This window comes from Cynoglossus semilaevis, chromosome 14, assembly GCF_000523025.1.
Source record: "Cynoglossus semilaevis isolate Cse_v1.0 chromosome 14, Cse_v1.0, whole genome shotgun sequence".
Classification (NCBI taxonomy): domain Eukaryota; kingdom Metazoa; phylum Chordata; class Actinopteri; order Pleuronectiformes; family Cynoglossidae; genus Cynoglossus; species Cynoglossus semilaevis.
The window spans coordinates 26,406,822-26,414,006 of NC_024320.1; the positions used below are offsets into that span (position 1 = coordinate 26,406,822).

The 7,185-nt window shown below is 37.7% G+C and overlaps 3 long non-coding RNA genes across 3 annotated transcripts; 1 reads left to right on the forward strand and 2 right to left on the reverse strand.

Moving 5' to 3' along the window:
* Positions 1-1,466: 1,466 nt before the first annotated feature.
* LOC107989521 (uncharacterized) lies at positions 1,467-2,545 on the reverse strand. The gene is made up of 2 exons (XR_001761126.2): positions 2,432-2,545; positions 1,467-2,367 (listed from the first exon to the last, which is right to left on the reverse strand). It is a non-coding gene; the product is annotated as an uncharacterized LOC107989521 (long non-coding RNA).
* A 1,100-nt stretch (positions 2,546-3,645) lies between these two features.
* Positions 3,646-3,879, forward strand: LOC112488066 (uncharacterized). Its single transcript, XR_003051774.1, has 2 exons — positions 3,646-3,710; positions 3,794-3,879. It is a non-coding gene; the product is annotated as an uncharacterized LOC112488066 (long non-coding RNA).
* LOC103390294 (uncharacterized) lies at positions 3,823-5,709 on the reverse strand. The gene is made up of 3 exons (XR_001761125.2): positions 5,403-5,709; positions 4,093-4,160; positions 3,823-3,963 (listed from the first exon to the last, which is right to left on the reverse strand). It is a non-coding gene; the product is annotated as an uncharacterized LOC103390294 (long non-coding RNA).
* Between the last annotated feature and the right edge of the window lie 1,476 nt (positions 5,710-7,185).

Here is a 7,185-nt window from a genome sequence, read left to right on the forward strand (position 1 = left end):
ACGCTATGTCAAACAAATACTTCAATATATAATATAACAAATACTGAAATATTATAAAGTTGTATATGAACAGCTTGAGCAAATCTTCAAGGTTTGTCTTTTTAATGGGGTATCATTGCATTTACAATGTCCCCAGGTCTTTTAAAGGCTGAAATCTCTAGAAATCAGCCCACAGCAATGAATTGAATAGCTTAGGCAAATCATTAAGGTTTGCCTTTTTAATGGGGTATCATTGCATTTACAATGTCCCCAAGTCTTTTAAAGGCTGAAACCTCTAGAAATCAGCCCACAGCAAATGCATCACAAGTTTGTGATAAGCAAGTCATCAAATTATTTTTAGGCATTTTAACTGAACCCATACTGTATAGTCATCACTCTCGTTTGTCTCCCTCTAAAGAGCTTTGACGCAACAACTGCAAACTTTACCCTAGTCTCTAAATTCGGACAACTTAATTATAAATATCCCTGCCTCTAATGTGCGTATGATGTGCTGTGATTTGCAGAGGGGATTTGGTTACAAATCCACTGGTGGGAGGCCTCCCTTTATGTTATGCAAAAAAAAAAGTGTTAAAATGTTAAATATTTAGCCTTTAGAAGGAACCAAACATGTCAGAGTGAAAATAACCTTAAATAAATAAATCTTAAATGCCAAAAGGAATATGAAGTAATTCCCCTTATTTTATTAATGTTAGGCTCTGATAGATGTGATTTCATTTAGCTGAAATCAAATAACTATGCAACATTATTAATTAATAATATTAGTGGGACAAAAGAGGCCAATAAGAAATATTTCATGAAGTTCCTATCTCCTGGGAGTTCAAGTTCCCTTTTTGCTGCTAACAACCATGACTCATTGAAGAATGGGGTTCCACTTGACCTCGAAAGGTTTCTTGTGGGATCTGGCAGCCAGTCATTATTAGTCCTTTGATCTTGCAAACTTAGACGTCCATGGTTCCTACATGTTTGTCAAGGTCATGCCAACGATGCTCCATTAGATTGAGATTTACCAGCTTGAATGTGTATTCCTCAAACTACTTCCAACCATTTTCACTTCATGACTGGGCACATCATCCTGCCTAAAAAGGTCCCATGCCATTAAGGGGTACGACTTCAGAGAGAGGGTCTACCTGGTTTGCACTTAAGCTCAGTTGTTGGAAACACAAGATGGCAAAATGGTTTGCCCTGTGTTTCCCAGAATACATCATCTGCCCATTGTGCATCTACTCACACCAGTTGTTTCACCCATTTGTTAATTTGTTGAGTGTCAAAGGCAGGTCTAAAGTCCTGTTGTTGTCCATACGACTTCATGATTGCTCCTATTTCCCCCATCCACCATTGTTTCTAGGTTACTTCAACCATTTGTTTCTCCTGCACTCTGTCTCTTGAAAGACATCAAGCACGTTGATATTGAAACTTCAGTAGGTTCTCTTCTTCCAGTCTATTGTCACTAAGATCACAAAGTGGATGATGGTTGTTTTCCACCAAATCCTTAATAGAAGCAGTCACCACCACCAGTTTAAGTACAAAGCTCCAGTCCTGTCGATGTCCATATAACAAGTCTGCTCCTCTTGCCCCAAGTCAACCATTGCTTTCAACTGCTCCTGTCATTTATTCCCTGCGTTGAGTTCTTGTTCACTTACGAGAGTGATTTTCTTGTCAGTGTGAGAGCACACCAAAGTCAAGCTCAAGCCTGGGAGCAGTGTGTGGGGATAGTTCCATCCTCAAAGCACCTTAGTGGTAACTTGGCAGCTTGCGAATTCGAACCTAAAACCTTCCGGACCCAAGTTCGCCTCCATAACCACCCAGCCACCCTCTTCCCCTCCACGAATTCTTGTGCTTCTATTTCTTCATTTTCTTCATTGCATTCTTCATTCAATGCAGTTTCTTCCTGTCCAGTGCTCAGCAGCAAATGACGTTCAAAGCAGATGTGCTCAGCAGCAGCTGCTGCAAAATGTCAAAAGAATTAAGAAATAGTTAGTCTTTGTTTTTAAAAATGTTTAGTCTAAATTATGAATTTCCTTACTCACAATACTGAAACATCTGGAAGCCTCCATGGTGGTTGGATCTGGATGAGTTGTCATCCAAATGGTGACCAAATGTGGCACTCCATCGAAATTGCGACTAACGTGCCGCAACGCAAATGTGGGAAACGCAGGTCGCAAGACTGAAGTTTTATTAAATTGGATACGCGCAGGAGACTACGCGCAATACGTAAATTCGTCAAATACTTGAGGTTAAGGTTTAAATAAAAACTGCTGAGTGGCCACAAAAAGATGAGAGTTGACAGGCTGGTGGAACCAGCATGAGAAACCACAACTATGGCACATGCCCGTGAAAGAGACAGAAAGCTATGACATGTGACACTGCCTAATCGTACTTTTATCTTACTACTACTTTTACAGAAAGCTATGACATGTGACACTGCCGTCACCTAATCGTACTTTTATCCATCTGACATTGCTTCCACTTTAAGTTTGAAAAAGTCCTATCACTAAAAACAATTACATCCAGCCCTGATTCAACATCTGGCCCTGAACATTACTATCAAATGACCCATCAAACTGTGGAGGAGAGAAAGAGAGATAGGAAAATTAGATTTAACTGATCTGCAAAAGACAAGACATAAGACACTTACTCAAAACATTAAACAATGATCTGTGTTATGTATCTTGGTTTAGACTGAACAGTGGTGGCAATGTACATGGTTATACGCCATTTTAATGTTGGTGAAACATTAAGGAAAAACAGCAAGGAAAGGCATTGTGGCCGTGACAGGACAGACAGATCAGCACGGCGGCTGAGAAATGCGTATGGGCCCGCGGCCAAGGAAGACATTGACAAATGGGATCCTCTCGCTAGAGAGAACTTTCTTAACGCAACTAAAATGGCAACTATTCTACATGTCTATGCATGTGTTGTGTTGAATGTGTCATCCTTTTAGGGGAGCTGGAAAAAAAAGGGGTTATGGCACGGGGGCCAGGAGCAAACCCCACCCCGCACCCACACCACCCGAAATAAGGAAACAGCACTCACCTTTAATCCTATCCAAGAACCTACCTTTTTGGCCACAGGAACAAATGTAGGGTAAACTAAGTTATACTGATCTAGTGACGCTGATGTTCAAAAATAGTTTGTTTTTTTTTCTCTATGTGATGTGCAGATTACAGTTTTGTTGTTTGTTTTTTTTAAATCTGAATTACATAATTTGTTACGATGCACCACTTTTTGTTCAGCCCTTAACTGAATTGTGAGATGATCAACTGCACAATATCACAGAAGCATTGAAAAAGCACAGACACAACGTTTGGGTTCATTTTATTCCCCTGACTCTAAAGCTACGGGAGACAGATGCAGATGGCAAGAAAAAGGCAGCCATCTGGATAGAAAAATAAATCAAATATGGACTCACCCATTGTAGATTAACCTAAAAAGGAAACGTGTTAGTACAACAGCAACACAAGCTTCAGCTAAACCTATTTCTGTACAAACTGCTAAATCACAACCTATTCAAGCCACCACAAACACACACACAACCATACAAAGAGAGAGAGAGAGACAGGCACAGAGTCATACAAACCTTAACATCTACAGAAGTTACAGCTACAGAAGCTAAGCTAAATAATCAGGGCCAGAGAAAACCTTTATGCTAATTTTTCAATAATCAAAACATCTGAAGTTTGAAGTTGTGAAAAGGGAAGAAAAGAGGACAGGTGGCCGGGTTTGTAGGATTTACGAGAAAAAATACTACACAATGCAAGCAAGGCACGGCGGCCTCTGTTGTGGCACGAGACAGGTGGCCGGGTTTGTAGGATTTACAAGAAAAAATACTACACAATGCAAGGCACGGCAGCCTCTGTTGTGGCACGGCGGCCAAACACAGCAAACGGGGGCACGGCGGCCACCCATAAGTAAAAAAAGAAAACGATGTTCCCTACTGTGTTGAAGATCTTCATGATGATCAAACTGAAAAAAAAAAATAGAAAATACAGTTTTTAGGTCCAAAAGAAGTTAAAAAAAAAACTAAAACAGAAATACTTGAAAGTATTGTAATATTTATATAAACACGCACAACACTCGTGTGTGTTGTCTCACCTTGTATTGCGTGGACGTCAGGTCTTTTGATGGACGGCTTCGACCTTTTCTCCGAAGCAGTTGAATTTCTGTTGATTTAATAAAAGTTGAACTTAGGAAATGTATATTGATTTAAAGTGAATCTTTGTGACATGACACTAATCAAAACTATCACTTGGACATGAAGTTTAAGAAAAGGAAAAAAAAACTTGAAAACAAAGTCCATTGTATGGCAGCAGTTTTAATAAATAACTACTACATTCACTGGCCAGTTCATTAAGGACAAATCAAATAAAAGAATAACAATGGAACCATGAATATAATAATGAGTTTTTAAGGTTCATGTTATAGCTGCATTTTCGTTATTTTTTTGTAAGTCTTTCCTGTGTGAGGGGACGGGGGGCATACATAACTATATAATATATCAATCGAGTTACAATTATTATAATTATCACAGAATATATATAACACTACATATATACATGTTTGAGAAATTTGTACAAAAAATCCACTGTTTATAATATACGTTGTAATGTGTGTATGTATACATATATACAAACATATATATACATATATACACACATACATCTCCACTTGTTGGAAAACAAAACAAAAACTTTGATTTAAATAAGTGATACTATTAAAAGATCAGAAAGTTTAAATTGAATTTTTCCATATATTTTTTTTAATTAAAAATATCTACACACAGTGAACCTTTCAATGGCTGACAAAGTCAAACTGAATCAGGGCTCTGGCAAAACCTGCTTTAACCTTTAGTCAAAGGGTCCACGTGTTTAAGACGGAGAACGGTTTAAAATTAGAATGGAGAGCAGGCAGAAGATTGGAATATAGTTACTTAGTTAATAGGTTTAAAGGAGAGATGACTAGTGACAGCGGTGGTTACCATATTCGGGTGAAAGTGATCGTCATTGTGGAGCATTTTGTGAACCTATGCTTTACATTAGCTTCACTTTTAACATAATAGTTTAACATCTGGCAAATCGGTTTTACATCATCCTAATTGTATTTCATTATATTATATATAATATATATTGTTAATCATGTTTATTAATTATTATAATTATGTTCCGATACTTAATTATATAAACATCGCACACAAATTTCCCCAACTGTGAAGACGACATTTTGATTTCCAAACATTTTGATATTTTTCAAATAAAATGATGACTTTATTCAATACATTTTGTGAACTTAATTATGACTTCATTCAATACATTTTGTGAACTTAACCTCCTCCACTTCCTAATCCCCCTTCAATGCTGCCTTTCCTTACGCTGAAGAATTTTATTTCGAATTCGGACAACAATTACCTCCGATTTTGCGATCCGAATCCGAATCCAGCCGCCATTTTAGAACTCCTCCCGCGGTTAAAACTTCAAACGAAAGACCGCGGTTGAGTTCGGTCAATGTCGGAACAAACACTTTTTTGCCGCAAAATCACGTTTAAAACAACGTCACACATTCAGTGGAAGTAATTTGGGCCTTGTGTTTCCGCAGCCACCGCTGTGAGCGTCAGCTTCTCCTGCTGCCTGGCGTTTAGTGAGCGCAGCAGAACACAGGGGGTAAAGTAATGTTCGGTCATCAGTTAAGTACGAACACCTGCGACCAAACTGATCGCCATGATGATGACGATCAGGTGTGCTGTTCGCCTGCTACTTTTTTTTTTCTGTTTTTTTTAACCGTATTTATTTTTTTAATTTTATGAAAAAAAAATCCCTATTTGCGAGAATTAATTCCCAAAACATTACATTATGAGAAAAAGTTCGCAACTTTATGAGCATTGAGTGGCAACTTTAAAAGTCATACATTAGTGAGAATACATTCATACATTGATGAGTTCAAGGGAGGCAGAATGTTGTGGTTGTATAAATATGAAGCGTCTCTTTATTTGTCAAACCAACACCAAAGTATAACTTCACAAAATGCTCCACGTTTCTCCTTCTGATGCCGTTAAGATCAACGCTGTGTTTCTCTCTCGTCTGCCCCAAAACATCATCTAAATTTACGGCTTTAACGTCATAAATGTACGACTTTCCTATCACTGTGACTCAACTCTCATAAACGTATGACTTTAGTCCCATAAATATATGAGCTCATTCTCGTAAATGTACGCCTTTATTTTCGTAAATGTTTGACTCTATTCCCCATTACTTTTTTTTCTCTTTTATTTAGGAAATGAAACATATGTTTTATTCTCTGTTCGTCGTGTTATCCTTTGTTTGTGGTGAATATTTTCTACTTCTAAAATCATGTTAATCTAAACAAAAATGTTATAAGGTAATAAGTGTAGGAGCCGAGTATTGTATTACAGATCGATTATTTTAGTTTTGATTTGTTTGGTCTGGTCGTCACAGTGAAGTGACGTTTGGATCTCTGACTGGTGTATACGGAAGTGTTGCGGAGAGAGGCGAAACCTTTTTACGACCACACTGCATCTCAAGGGACTTGACATGAAAGTCCCAACAATAAGATTTAAGACTAATAATGGACTCAAGAACTTCGGAGCTATTGCTACCACCCGCCTCTAGGTGTAGGTGTTCCGTCCAATGACGCTGGGTCGTTAAAAAATAGTTTAGACACAGAACTTCGACACACGGTGGCAGCTACACGTATTGTTTACCCATATAATGAATAATAACTATTTAGCGAACACATCATGTTCATTCAGCAGCTACTGTATATCGATGGTTGTTCAGCAAATAAAAAAGGTCAAGTCAATAGTTGTACATTTTTTGGTATTTTTTATAAAGCGATTATTAAAAACAAAACAAAATGATATTGTTTTAATGTAACCAACTCTATTTTTGTTTCCCTGACATTGTGTAAGTCAAAAGGGTAAATGTTTAGGAAATATTAAGAAACACTCACTGAAGGCAGGTCATAAAAAGAGATCATCAGAGGTCGACTGAGGTGAACAGGAAGTTTTTATCCCAACTCTATTTTTGTTTCCCTGACATTGTGTAAATCAAAAGGGTAAATGTTTAGGAAATATTAAGAAACACTCACTGAAGGCAGGTCATAAAAAGAGATCATCAGAGGTCGACTGAGCTAACAACAACATGTAGATACAGTTGATTTTTCCACTTTATTTGT